The sequence below is a fragment of the Nyctereutes procyonoides genome, unplaced genomic scaffold (genome assembly GCF_905146905.1).
Source record: "Nyctereutes procyonoides isolate TBG_1078 unplaced genomic scaffold, NYPRO_anot_genome, whole genome shotgun sequence".
Taxonomy (NCBI): Eukaryota; Metazoa; Chordata; class Mammalia; order Carnivora; family Canidae; genus Nyctereutes; species Nyctereutes procyonoides.
In genome coordinates this window covers 78,182,066-78,197,842 of record NW_026575126.1, presented here as the reverse complement: position 1 = coordinate 78,197,842, position 15,777 = coordinate 78,182,066, and the positions used below count along the sequence as shown (strand labels likewise).

At 47.4% G+C, this 15,777-nt stretch overlaps 1 pseudogene; it reads right to left on the bottom strand.

Annotated features, from left to right (window-relative positions):
* Nucleotides 1-1,272: 1,272 nt before the first annotated feature.
* Nucleotides 1,273-15,777, bottom strand: part of LOC129519897 (myosin light polypeptide 6-like) — a 103,505-nt pseudogene continuing 89,000 nt past the window's right edge.

Genomic DNA, 15,777 nt, shown 5'->3' with positions numbered 1-15,777 from the left:
CCTAAACCCGTACCCTAACCCGTACCCTAAACCCGTACCCTAACGCTAACCCTAACCCTAACCCGTACCCAAACCCTAACCCTAACCCGTGATCAAACCCTAACCCGTACCCTAACCCTAACCCTAATCCTAATCCGTAACCTTACCCTAACCCTAACCCGTACCCTAATGCTAACCCATACCCTAACCCTAGCCCTAACCCATACCCTAATCCGTACCCTAAACCTAACCCTAACCCTGACCCTGACCCTAACCAATACCCTAACCCCAACCCTAACCCTAAACCATACCCTACTCCGTACCCTAACCCAAACCTAAAACTAACCCTAACTCGTACCCTAAACCTAATCCCTACCATAACCCTAACACTAACCCTAACCCGCACACGAACACTAACCCTAACCCTAACCCAAAACATTACCCTAACCCTAACCCATTCCCTAAACCCAACCCATACCCTAACCCTAACCCTAAACCTAAACCGTACCCTAACCCTATCCCTAACCCGCACCCTAACACTAACCCTAACCCTAAACCTAACCATAACCCGTACCCAAATCCTCACCCTACCCGTACCGTAACCCTAACCCGTACCCTAAACATAACCCTAACACTAACCCGTAACATTACACTAACCCTAACCCGTACCCTAACCCTAACCCTAAGTCTAAACCGTAACCTAACCCTAACCCTAACACGTACCCTAACCCTAACCCTAACCTGTAGCCCAACCCTAACCCTAAACCTTACTCTACTCCGTACCCTAACCCTAACCCTAAAACTAACCCTAACCCATACCCTAACCCTAATCCGTACCATAACCCTAACCCTAACCCGCACCCTAAACCTAACCCTAACCCTCACCCATAACATTACCATAAACCTAACCCATACCCTAACCCCAACCTGTACTCTAACCCTAAGCATAACCCTAACCCTAAACCATAACCTAACCCTAACCCGTACCCTAAACCTAATCCTAACCCTAAACCTAACCCTAATCCGTACCCATACCAAACCCTAACGCATACCCTAACCGTAACCTGTACCCTAACCCTAACACTAACCCTAACCCATAAACTTACCCTAACCCTAATACGTACCCTAACCCTAACCCGTACCCTAACCCTAACCCTAAATCTAAAGCGTACCCTAACCCTAACCCTAACCCATACCCTAACCCTAACCCGCACCCTAACCCTAAACCCTACCCCTAACCTTAAACCGTACCTTAACTCTAACCCTAACAAGTATGCTAACCCTAACCCTAACCCGTCCCCTAAACCAGCACCCATGACGGTGCCATTCCCTTCCTTGTCAAACACCTGACGGCCTTCGAAGTAGTCCTTATAGGTGCCCTGGTCCTTGTTCTTGGCCACAGTCTGCAGCATGGGCAGGAAGTGTTCAAAGTCCAGCACCTTCACATTCATCTCTGCCATAAAGGAGGGTGAAGGAAAGTCACCCGGGTCCTCAGAACTGAGGAGACTACGGGGCTCCCACGGGGGCAGGGGACTCCCGCTGAAAGCAGGAGAAATCTGTGGGATTTGCTAGTTGAGACAAACCTGCTTGAGGTCTGGGCCCATGAAGATAAAGGGAAGTTCTTAGCTGAAGAACTGTAGGCCCATTACCACACTGAGGAATAGTTCCTGAGGATCCTCACCATCGCTCTTGGATTCCCCAGGCCCTTGAGCACCTAGGCGATGGTGGGGTTCTGGCCCAGGGCCCTCATCACGTCCCCACACTGGCTGTACAGGATCTTGCCATCCCCTGTTCGATACAAAACTAACCATAACCCTAAACGGTACCCTAACCCTAACCCTAACCCTAACCTGTACCCAAACCCTAACCCTAACCCGTACCCTAACCCTAACTCGTACCCTAACGCTAACCATAAACCTAACCCGTAACCTAACATTAACCCTAACCATAACCCAAACCCTAACCCATTCCCTAACCCTAACACTAACCCATAACCTAACATTCACCCTCATGCTAACCCATACCCAAACCCTAACTCGTACCCTAACCCTAACCCGTACCCTAACCTTAACCCGTACTCTAACCCGTGCCCTTTTCCTAACCCCTAAACTCAACGTAACCCAAACCGTAACCCTAACTCTAAACCTAAACCTAAACCTAACTCTAACACTAAACCTAACCCTATCCCGTACCCTAACCCTAACCCTAACCCGTACCCTAACCCTAATCCTTACCCGTACCCTAAACCTAACCCTAACCCGTACACTAAACCTAACCCGTACCCGTACCCTAACCTAAAACCTAACCCTAACCCGTATCCTAAACCTAACCCTAACCTGTACCCTAACCCTAAATCTAACCCTAACCAGTACCCTAACCCGAACCCTAACCCTAACCCGTAACCTTACCCTAAACTTAAACCGTACCCTAACCCTAACCGGTACCCTAACCCTAACCTTAACCCCAACCCTAAACCTAAACCATACCCTAACACTAACCCTAACCGGTAACCTAACCCTAACCCTTACCGTAATTCTAACCCCTACCCCTAACCCTAAAGCGTACCCTAAATCTAACCCTCACCCATAACCTAACACTAACCCTAACCGTACCCTAAACCTAACCCTAACCATAACCCTAACCCGTACCCAAACCCTAACCCTAAACCTTACCCTACCCTAACCCATACCCAAACCCTAACCCTAACCCGTACCCTAACCCTAACTCGTACCCTAACCCATACCCTAACACTAACCCTAATCCTAACCCTAACCCAAACCCTAACCCATTCCCTAATGCTAACACTAACCCATACACTAACATTCACCCTAACCCTAACCCAACCCAAACCATAACCCTAACTCGTACCCTACCCCTAACCCTAACCCGTACCCTAACCCTAACACTAACCGTAACCCTAACCCATATGCTAAACCTAACCCGTACCATAACCCTAACCCTAACCCGTACCCTAACCCTAACTCTAACTCTAACCCGTAAACTTACCCTAACCCTAACCCGTACACTAACCTAACCCGTACCTGAACCCTAACCCCTAACACTAAAACTAAACCGTATCCTAATTCTAACCCTAACACGTATCCTAACCCTAAACCTATCCAGTACCCTAACGCTAAACCCTAACCCTAAACTGTCCCCAAACCTAACCCTAACCTGTACCCTAACCCTAACACTAACCCTAACTCAAATCCTAACCCTAACCCATACGCTAACCCTAACCAGTACCCTAACCCTAACCCTAACCCGTATCCTAACCCTAACCCCTAACCTTAACTCTAACCCGTACCCTAACCCTAAACCTAACCCTAATCCGTTCCCTAAGCCTAACCCTAACGCATACCCTAACATTCAGCCTAACCCTAACCCGTACCCAAACCCTAAACCTAACTCGTACCCTAACACTAACTCTAACAAGTACCCTAACAATAACCCGTACCCTAAACCGTGCCCTTACCCTAACCCGTAACCTCAACCTAACCCAAACACTAACCCTACACCTATCACTAACCCTAACCCGTAACGTAACCCTAACCCTAACCCGTAACCTCACCCTAACCCGTAACCTAACCCTAACTCTAAACCTAAACCTAACCATAACCCTAAACCTAAACCTAACCCGTAACCTAACTCTAAGCTAAACCTAACCCGTACACTAAACCTAACCCTATCCCTACCATATCCCTAAACTTCCGCACCCTAACCATTACCCTAACCCGTACCCTACCCGTACCCTAAACCTAACCAATATCCCTACCATAACCCTAACCCTAACCCGCACCCCAACCCTAACCCTAACCCAAACCCGAATCATTACCCTAACCCTAACCCATACCCTAACCACAACCCGTACCCTATCCCTAACCCTAGCCCTAACCCTAAACCGTACCACAACCCTAACCCTAACCCAACCCTAGTCCGTACCCTAACCCTAAACCTAACACTAACCCGTACCCTAACCCTAACCCTAAATGTACCATAACCCTTACCCTAACCCTAACCCGCACCCAAACCCTAGTCCTAAACCTAGCCCTAACCCTAACCCGTAACATTACCCTAACCCTAACTCATGCCCTAACTCCAACCCTAATCCGTACCCTAACCCTAACCCTAACCCGTACCCTAACCCATACCCTAACCCGTACCCTAACCCTAAACCTAACCTTAAACCTAACCCGTACCCAAATCCTAGCCCTAACCTGTACCCTAACCCTAACCCGTACCCTCACCCTAAACCTAACCCGTAACCTTACACTAACACTAACCCATACCCTAACCCTAGCCCTAACTCTTAACCGTAACCTAACCCTAACCCTAACACGTACCCTAACCCTAACCCTATCCTGTACCCCAACACTAACCCTAAACCATACTCTATTCCGTACCCTAACCCTAACCCTAAACCTAACCCTAACCCGTACCCTAACCCTAACCATAATCTGTACCATAACCCTAACCCTAACCCGCACCCTAATTCTAACCCTAACCCCAACACTAACCCTCACCCGTATCATTACCCTAACACTTACCCATACCCTTACCCCTACCCATACCCTAACATTAACCCTAACCCTAACCTGTACCCAACCCCAATCCTAACTCGTACCCTAACACTAACACTAACCCGTACCCTAACCCTAACCCGTACCCTAAACCGTGCCCTTACCCTAACCCGTAATCTCAACCTAACCCTAACCCTAACGCTAACACTAACCCGTACCCTAACCTTAACCCTTACCCTAACCCTAACCCGTAACCTCACCGTATCCCATACCCTAAGCCTAAACCTAAACCTAACCCAACCCTAACCCTAACCTAACGCGTATCTTATCTTAACCCGTACCCTAAACCGTTCCCTTACCCTAAACCATAACCTCAAACTAACCCATCTCTATCCCTAACCCTAACCATAACCCTAACACTAACCCTAACCCTATCCCTAACCTGTAACCTCACACTCACCAGAAACCTAACCCTAAACCTAAACCTAACCCTAGACCTAAACGTAACCCGTACCCTAACCCTAACCCTAAACGTACCCTAACCCTAACCACTAACCCTAACCCTAAACCGTACCCTAACTCTAAACATAATCCTTATCCTAACCCTAACCCTAACCCGTACCCTAACCCTAAACCTAACCCTGACCCTAACCCATATACTACTGTACCCGTATCATAACCCTAACCCTAACCCATACGCTAAACCTAACCCTAAACCATACCCTAATCCATACCCTAATCCTAACCCTAACCCTATCCCTAACCCGTACCCTAACTCTAACCCTAAACTAACCCGTAATATTACACTAACACTAACCCATACCTAACACCAACCCGTACCCTAACTCTAACCCTAACACTAACCCTAACCCGTACCCTAACTCTAACCCTAAACTAACCCATAACATTACCCTAACACTAACCCATACCTAACACCAACCTGTACCCTAACTCTAACCCTAACGCTAAACCGTTCCCTAACCCTAACCCTAAACCGTACCTTAACCCTAAGCCTAACTCTAACGCGTAACCTTACCCTAACCCTAACCCATACCATAAACGTAACCCGTACCCAAACCCTAACCCTAAACCGTACCCTAACACTAACCCTAACCCGTACCCTAACCCTAACTCGTACCCTACCCCTAATCCCTAACACTAAAACTAAACCATACCCTAACTCTAACCCTAACAGGTATCCTAACCCTAACCCTATCCCGTACCCTAACCCTAACCCTAAAACGTACCCTAATCCTAAACCTAAACCGTACCCTAAAGCTAACCCTAACCTTAACCCAAACCCTAACCCTAACCCATACCATAAACGTAACCTGTACCCAAACCCTAACCCTAAACCTAACCCTAACCCTAATCCGTTTCCTAAGCCTAACCCTAACCCATACCCTAAGATTCACCTTAACCCTAACCGGTACCCAACCCCTAACCATAACTCGTACCTTAACACTAACCCTAACCCGTACCCTAACCTTAACCCGTACCCTAAACCATGCCCTTACCCTAACCCGTAACCTCAATCTAACGCAAAACCTAACCCTAACCCTAACCCCTACCCTAACCCTAAACCTAACCCTAACCCTAACTTGTAACCTCACCCTAAACCGTACCCTAACTCTAAACCTAAACCTAACCCTAACCCTAAACCTAAACCTAACCCGTAACTAACCCTAACCCTAAACCTAACCCGTACACTAAACCTAACCCTAATCCCTATCCTAACCCTAACACTAAACCATACCATAATCCGTACCCTAACCCGAACCCTAAGCCGTAACCTTACCCTAACCCTTACCCGTACCATAAACCTAACCCGTACCGTAACCCTAACCCTAACCCGTACTATAACCTTAACCCTAACCCTAACCCTAAACCGTACCCTAATCCTAACCCTAACCCGTACCCTAACCCGTACCCTCACCCTACCCCTAACCCGTATCCTAACCCTACCCATAACCCTAACCCGTACTCTAACTCTAACTCTAACCCTAACCCTAAGCCTAACCCTAACCCTAACTCGTTCCCAAAGCCTAAGCCTAACCCATACCCTAACATTCACCCTAACCCTAACCCATACCGAAACCATAACCCTAACTCGTATCCTAACACTAAACCTAACCCGTACCCTACCCTAACCCGTACCCTAAACCGTTCCCTTACCCTAAACCGTAACCTCAACCTAACCCAAACCCTAACCCTAACCCGTACCCTAACCCTAACCCTACCCTAACCCTAACCCGTAACCTCACACTAACCCGTACCCTAACCCTAAACCTAAACCTAAAACTAAACCTAACCCTAACCCTAAACCTAACCCGTACCCTAACCCTAACCGTACCCAAAACTTAATCCCTAACCCTAACCGTAAAACATACCCTACCTCTAAACCTAACCCTTATTCTAACCCTAACCCTAACCCATACCCTAACCCTACCCTAACCCAAACCCATATGGTAAAACTTACCCGTACCATAACCCTAACCCTACCCCTAACCCTAACACTAAACCATACCCTAATCCGTACCCTAATCCTAACCCTAACTGTACCCGTACCCTAACCCTAACCCTAACACTAACCCGTAACATTACCCTAACCCTACCCATACCCTAACACCAACCTGTACCCTAACTCTAACCCTAACCCTAACTCTTACCCTAACCCTAACCCTAAACCATACCCTAACCCTAAACCGTACCCTAACCCTTACCCTAAAACTAACCCTAAACCTAACCCGTACCCTAAACCTAACCCTAACCTTAAACCTAAAACGTACCTTGACCCTAACCCGCACCCTAACCCTAACCCTAAATCTAACCCTAACCCTAACCCGTAACCTTCCCTACTCCTAACCCGTACCGTAAACCTAACCTGTACCCTCACCCTAACACTAAGCCTAAACCGTACCCTAACCCTAACCCTAACCCTAAAATATCCCGTACCCTAACCCTAAACCCTACCCCTACCGCTAAAACACCCTGACTCTAACCCTAACACTTATCATAACTCTAACCCTAACCCTAAACCTAAACCTAACCCGTTCCTTAACCCTAACCCTAACCCATACCCTAACATTCACCCTAACCCTAACCTGCACCCAAACTTTAACCCTAAGTCGTACCCTAACCATAACCCTAACCCGTGCCCTAAGCCTAATCTGTAACCTCAACCACCCAAACCCTAACCCTAAAACTAAACCTAACCTTAAACCTAACTCTAAACCTAAACCTAACCCTAACCCGTACCCTAACCCTAACCCTATGCCATACCCTAACCGTAACACTAACCCTAATCCTTACCCATAACCTAACCCTAACACTGACCCGTACCCTAATCCAAACCCTAACCCTAAACCATATCCTAATCCTAACCCTAACCCTAACCCGTACCCTAACACTAACCCATAATCCTAACCCTAAACCTTACCCTAACTCTAACCCTAACCTGTATCCTTTTTTTTTAATTTTTTTTTAATTTTTATTTATTTATGATAGTCACACAGAATGAGAGAGAGAGGCAGAGACACAGGCAGAGGGAGAAGCAGGCTCCATGCACCGGGAGCCCGACGTGGGATTCGATCCCGGGTCTCCAGGATCGCGCCCTGGGCCAAAGGCAGGCGCCAAACCGCTGCGCCACCCAGGGATCCCCCTAACCTGTATCCTAACACTAACCCTAACCCGTTCCATAACCCTAACCCTAACCCTAACCAAAACCGTAACCTAACCCTTACCCTAACCTGTACCCTGCTCCTAAACCTAACCTGTACCCTAACCCTAAACCATAACCTAACCCTAGCCCTAACCCGTACCCTAACCCTAACCCTAATCCCAACCCATATCCTAACATTCAACCTAATCTTAAACTCTAACCAAAAACTAAGCCTAACTTGTATCCTTACCCTAACCGTAACCCGTACCCTAACCCTAACCCGAACCCTAACCCGTGCACTAAACCTACCCCCTAAACTGAACCTAACCCAAACCCTAACCCTAACCTAATCCTAAACCTATCTCTAACCCTAAACCTAACCCTAACCCATACCCTAAACCTAACCCTAACCCCTACCCTAACCCTAACCTGTACCCTAACCCTAACCTAACCCAAACCCGTACACAAACCCTGACCCTAACCCGTACACTAACCCTAAAACGTACCCTAACCCTACCCTAAATCTAACCCTAACGTGTACCCAAAACCTAACTCTAACCCATATCCTAACCGTAATCCATACCCCAATCCTAACCCTAAAACTAACCTGTAACCTTACCCTAACCCAAACACGTACCCTAACCCTAACCCGTACGTTTTCCCTAACCCTAACCCTAACCCGTACCCTCTCCCTAACACTAACCCTAACCCTAAACCGTACCCTAACCCTAAACCGTACCCTAACCCTAACCCTAACCCATACCCTAAACCTAACCCGAACCCTAATGCTAACCCTAATCTAACCCATACCCTAACCTGTACCATAACCCTAACCCTCGGCCATAGACTAACACAAACACTAACCCTAACCCGTACCCTAACCCTAACCCTAACCCATAACCTAAACCTATTCCTAACCCTAACCTTAACCCTTGCCCTAACCCTAACCCTAACCAATACCCTAACCCTAATCCTAACCCTATACTAACCCTAACTCTAACCCTAACCCGTACCTTAACCCTAACCCGTACACTCACCCTAAATCTAACCCTAACCCTAACCCATACCGTAACCCTAACCCTAACCCTAAAACTAACTCTAACCCTAAACCTAACCCTAACCCGTAACCTAACCCTAATGCCAACCCTAACTCGTAAACTTACCCTAACCCTAAAACCTACCCCAACCCTAACCCGTACCCTAACCCTAACACTCACCCTAAACCTAAGCTGAATCATAACCCTAACCCTAACCCATACCCTAACCTTAACCCGCACCCTAACCCTAACCCCTACACCTAACTTTAAACCGTATTCTAACTCTAACCCTAACCCATATCCTAACCCTAACCCCAACACGTACCCTAAACCTAACCATAAACCTAAATGGTACACTAACCCTAACCCTAACCCTAACCCTAAACCATACCCTAACCCTAACCACTACCCTAACCTATCCTTAACCCTAACCCTAACCCGTACACAAACCCTAACCCTAACACGTACCCTAACCTTAACCCATACCCTAACTCTAACCCTAACCTTAACCCGTATCCTACCCCTACCCCTAAACCTAACCCTCTCCCGTACCCTAACTCTAACCCTTACCCTAACCCTAAACCAATCGCGTTCCCTAACCCTAGCCCTAACCCATACCCTAACATTCATCCTAATCCTAAACTCTACCCAAAACTTAACCCTAACTCGTACCCTAACCCTAACCCTATCCCTAACCCTAATCCGTACCCTAACCCGTGCCCTAACTCTAACCGTAAACTCAACCTAACCCAAACCCTAACCCTAAACCTAACCCAAAACCAAACTCTAACCCTAAACCTAACCCTAACCCGTACCCTAACCCTAACCCTAGCCATTTCCCTAACCCTAACTCTAATCCTTTTTTTTTTAAATTTTTTATTTATTTATGATAGTCACAGAGAGAGAGAGAGAGAGAGAGGCAGAGACATAGGCAGAGGGAGAAGCAGGCTCCATGCACCGGGAGCCCGACGTGGGACTCGATCCTGGGTCTCCAGGATCACGCCCTGGGCTAAAGGCAGGCGCCAAACCGCTGAGCCACCCAGGGATCCCCCCTAACTCTAATCCTAATCCTTACCCGTACCCTAACCCTAACCCTAATCCGTACCCTAAACCAACCTAACCCTAACTTGTACCCTAAACCTAACCCGTACCCTAACACTAACCCAAAACCTAAACCTAACCCTAACCCATACCCTAATACGTACCCTAAACCTAAAAATAACCCTAACCCGAACCCTAACCCTAAACCGAACCATAACCCAAACCCAAGCCCTAGCCCGTACCCTAAACCTAACCCTAACCCTAACCCGTAACCTTACCCTAACTCTAACCCATACTGTAACACTAACCTGTACCCAAACCCTAACCCTAAACCGTACCAAACCAAACCCTAACCCGTACCCTAACCGTAACCCGTACCCTAACCCTAACCCTAACCCAACCCGTAAACTTACCCTAACCCTAAAACGTTCCCTAACCCTAACCCGTACGCTAACCCTAAACCTAAACATAAACCAGACCTAACCCTAACCCTAACCCGTACCCTAACCCTAACCCGCACCCTAACCCTAACCCTTACCCCTAACCTTAAACCGTACCCTAACTCTAACCCTGACCCCAATCCTAACCCTAACGCTAATCCGAACCCTAAACCTAAACCTAACCATAAACCTAAAAGGTACCCTAACCCTAACCCTAAACGTTACCCTAACCTGTACCCATAACCTAACCCTAACTCGTACCCGAACCCTAACCCTAACCCTTGCCCTAACACTAAACTGTAACCTCAACCAAACCAAACCCTAACCCTAAACCTAACTCTAACCTTAAAGCTAACCCTAACCAGTACCCTAACCCTTACCCTAACACTAACCCTAACCCTAATCCGTACCCGTACCCTAACCCTAACACTAACCATACCGTAACCCTAACCCTATCCCGAACCCTAACCCTAAACCGTACCCTAACCATAACCCTAACCCTAACCCGTACCAAAACCCTAACCCTAACCCGTATGCTAACCCTAACCCGAACACTAACCCTAACTCTAATTCTGACCCGTAACCTTACCCTAACCCTAACCCGTACCCTAATGCCAACCGCACCCTAACCCTAACCCTAACACATACCCTAATCCGTACCCTAAACCTAAAACTAACCCTAACCCATAACCAAACCCTAACCCTAAACCGAACCATAACCCTAACCTAAACCCTAACCCGTACCCTAAACCTAACCCTAACCCTATCCCTTACACCTACCCTAACCCTAAGCCATACCCAAACCCTAACCCTAAACCGTACTCTAACCCTAACCCGTACCCTAACCCTAACTCTAACCGTAACCTTATCCTAACCCTAACCCGTATGCAAACCCTAACCCGTACCCTAACCCTAACCCTAAACCATACCCTAACCCTAACCCTAACCCGTAAACTAACCCAAACCCTAATCCTAACCCTAAACGTAACCCATATCCAAAACCTAACCATAACCCGTACCCTAACCATAACCCCTAACCCTAACCCTAAACCGTACCCTAACTCAAACCCTAACCCGTATCGTAACCCTAACCCTAACCCGTACATTAAACCTAACCCTAATCCCTACCATAACCCTAACCCTAACCCGCACCCTAACCCAAATCCTAACCCTAACCCAAAACCTATCCCGTAACCAAACCCTAAACCTAATGCGTACTCTAAACCTAACGCGTACCTTAACCGTAACCCTAACCCTAACCCTAACCCGTACTCTAAACCTAATCCTAACCTGTACCCTAAACCTAAACCTTACCCTAAACCTCCCAAAACCTAACCCGTACCCAAACCCTAAACCTAACCCGTACCCTAACCCTACACCTACCCCTAACCCATACCTTAATCCTAACCCTAACCCGTACCCTAACCCTAAGCCTTACCCTAACCCTAACCTGTACACGAACCCTAACCCTAACCCGTATCCGAAACCTAACCCTAACCAGTACCCTAATTCTAAATCTAACCCGAACCAGTACCCTAACCCTAACCTGTACCCTAACCCTAATCCTAACCCTAATCCGTACCCTAACACTAACCCTAACCCGTAACCTGAACCTAACCCTAACCCTAATCCAAACCCGTACCCTACTGCTAACCCTAAACCGTACCCTAACCCTAACCCTAAACAGTACCCTAATGCTAAACCTAACCCTAAAACGTACCCTAACCATAACCCTAAACCGAACACTAACCTGTACTCTAACCCTAACCCTTCCCGTACCCTAAACCTAACAACTAACCCTAACCCTAACCCATATCCTAACCCTAACATTAACCCTAAACTTATCCTTAAACCTATCCCTAACCTTAACCCTAAACTTAACCCGTACCCTAACCCGTACCCTAAACCTAAACCGTACACTAACCCTAACCCTAACCCTATCCCGGACCCTAACCCTAACCCTAACCCGTACCCTGAACCTAACCATAACCCGTACCCTAACATTAACCCGTACCCTAACACTAACCCTAACCCGTACCCTAACTCAAAACCTAACCCGTACCCTAACACTAACCCGTACCTTAACCCTAAACCGTGAACTAAGTCTAACAGTTAACCTAACCCTAACCCGTAACTAAATCTAACTCTTACCCTAAACCTAACCCTAACCCTAAACCTAACGCTAACGCTAACCCGTAACCTAACCCTAACCCTAACACCAAACCCTAACACTATCCCGTATGCTAACCCGTACCTTAACCCTAATTCTAACCCTAACACTAACCCATAAACCTAACCCTAAACCTAACACGTCCCATAAGCCTAACACTAACCCCTAAACCTAACCCTAAACCTATCAGATAAACCTAACCCGTACACTAAACCTAACGCTAACCGTACCCTAACCCTATCCCGTACCCTAACCCGTACCCTAAAACTATACCGTACCCTAACCCTAAACCTAAGGCATACCCTAACCCGTACCCTAACCCGTACCCTAAACCTAACCCCTATCCCTAACACTAACCAGTAACCTAACCCTAACCCTAACCCGTACCCTATTCCCAACCCGTATCTTAACCCTAACCTGTGTCCTAAACGTAATACTAACCCTAACCCTAACCCGAACCCTAAACCTAACCATTACCCCTAACCCTAACCCTAACACTAAACCTAAACCTAACCCTAACCCGTACCCTTACCCTAACCCAAACCCAACCCAAACCCGAACCCTAACCCTAACCCCCCAACACTTAACCCTAACCGTAACCCTAACCCTAAAGCTATCCCATACGCTAACCCATACCCTTACCCAAAACCTATCCCTAACCCAAACCCATACCCTAAACCTAACCCTAAACCTAACACTACCCTAAACCTAACCCTAACCCTTACTCTAACCCTAACTCATACTCTAACCCTAACTCTAACTCCTAACCCTAACCCTAAACCTAAAACTAACCCTAACCCATACCCTTACCCTAACCCAAACCCAACCCTAACCCGAACCCTAACCCTAACCCCCCAACACCTAACCCTAACCGTAACCCTAACCCTAAAGCTATCCCATACGCTAACCCATACACTTACCCAAAACCTATACCTAACCCAAACCCATACACTAAACCTAACCCTAACCCTAACACTACCCCTAAACCTAACCCTAACCCTTACTCTAACCCTAACTCATACTCTAACCCTAACTCTAACCCCTAACCCTAACCCTAAACCTAAAACTAACCCTAACCCGTACCCTTACCCTAACCCAAACCCAACCCTAACCCGAACCCTAACCCTAACTCCCCCAACACCTAACCCTAACCGTAACCCTAAAGCTATCCCATACGCTAACCCATACACTTACCCAAAACCTATACCTAACCCAAACCCATACCCTAAACCTAACCCTAACCCTAACACTACCCTAAACCTAACCCTAACCCTTACTCTAACCCTAACTCATACTCTAACCCTAACTCTAACCCCTAACCCTAAACCTAAACCTAAAACTAACCCTAACCTGTACCCAAACCCTAACCCTAACCCGCAAACTAACCCTAACCCTAACCCTAACCCTAACCCGTAACCTACCTAACCCTAACACGTACCCTAATCCCAACCCGTACCCTCACCCGTACAAACTCTAAACCTTACCCTAACCCTAACCCTAACCTGTACCCTCACGCTAACCCTAACCCTAACCCTAAACCGTACCCAAACCCTAACCCGTACCCTAACCCTAACACGTACCCTAACCCTAACCTTAACTCTATCCCGTAACCTACCATAACCCTAACCCGTACCCTAACCCTAACCCATACACTAACCCTAACGCTAACCCGTACCCTAAACCTAACCCTAACCCTAAACCTAACAACCCTAAACCTAACCCTAACCTGTAGCCTAACACTAACACTAACCCGTACCCAACCCTAACCCTAAACCTAATCCTTACCCGTACCATAACGCTAACCCTAACCCGTACCCTAATCCTAACCCTAACACTAACCCGTACCCTAACCCTAACCCGTACCCTAACCCTAACACTAACCCTAACTGTACCGTAACCCTAACCCATACTGTTACCCTGACCCGTACCCTGACCTAACACTAAACCTAACCCGTACCCTAAACCGTACCCTAACCAGAACCACTAACCCTAACCCTAACCTGAACCCTAAACCTACCCCTAACCCGTATCCTAACCCTAACCCTTACACGTACCCTAACCCATATCTAAACCTAACCCGTACCCGAACCCTAACCTAAATATAACCCGTACCCTAACCCTAACCCGAACACTAACCTGTACTCTAACCCTAACCCTTACCGTACCCTAACCCTAAACCTACCCCTATCCCTAACCCTTACCCTAACCCTAACCCTATCCCATACCCTAACCCTAACCCTAACCTTAACCCGTACCCTAACCCGTACCCTAACCCTAACCCTATCCCGTACCCTAAACCTAACCCTAACCTGTCCCCTAACCGTAACCCTCACTTAACCCGTACCCAAACCCTAACCCATACCCTAACCCTAACCCCTAACACAAAATTAAACCGTACCCTAAATCTAAACCTAACACGTATCCTAACCCTAACCCGATACCATACCCTAACCCTAACCCTAACCCTAACCCATACCCTAAACCTAACCTGTACCCTACCCCTAAACCTAACACATACCCTACCCTAACCTTAACCCTAACCCTAAATAGTACCCTAACCCTAACCCTAACTCGTACCCTAACCCTAACACTAACAGTAACCCTAAACCGTACCCCAACCCTAACCCTAAACCATACCCTACACCGTTCCCTAACCCTAACCCTAAACCTAACCCTTACCCATAACCCTAACCATACCCCATAACGCTAATCCATACCATAACCCTAACCCTATCCCGCACCCTAACCCTAACCCTAACACTAACTCTAAACCTAACCAGTAACATTACCCTAACCCCAACCCGTACCCTAATCCTAACCCTAACCCTAACCCTATACCTAACCCAAATGCTAAACCTAATCCGTACCCTAACTCTAGCCCTTACCCGTATCCTAACCATAACCCTAAACCGTACCCTAACCCTAAGCT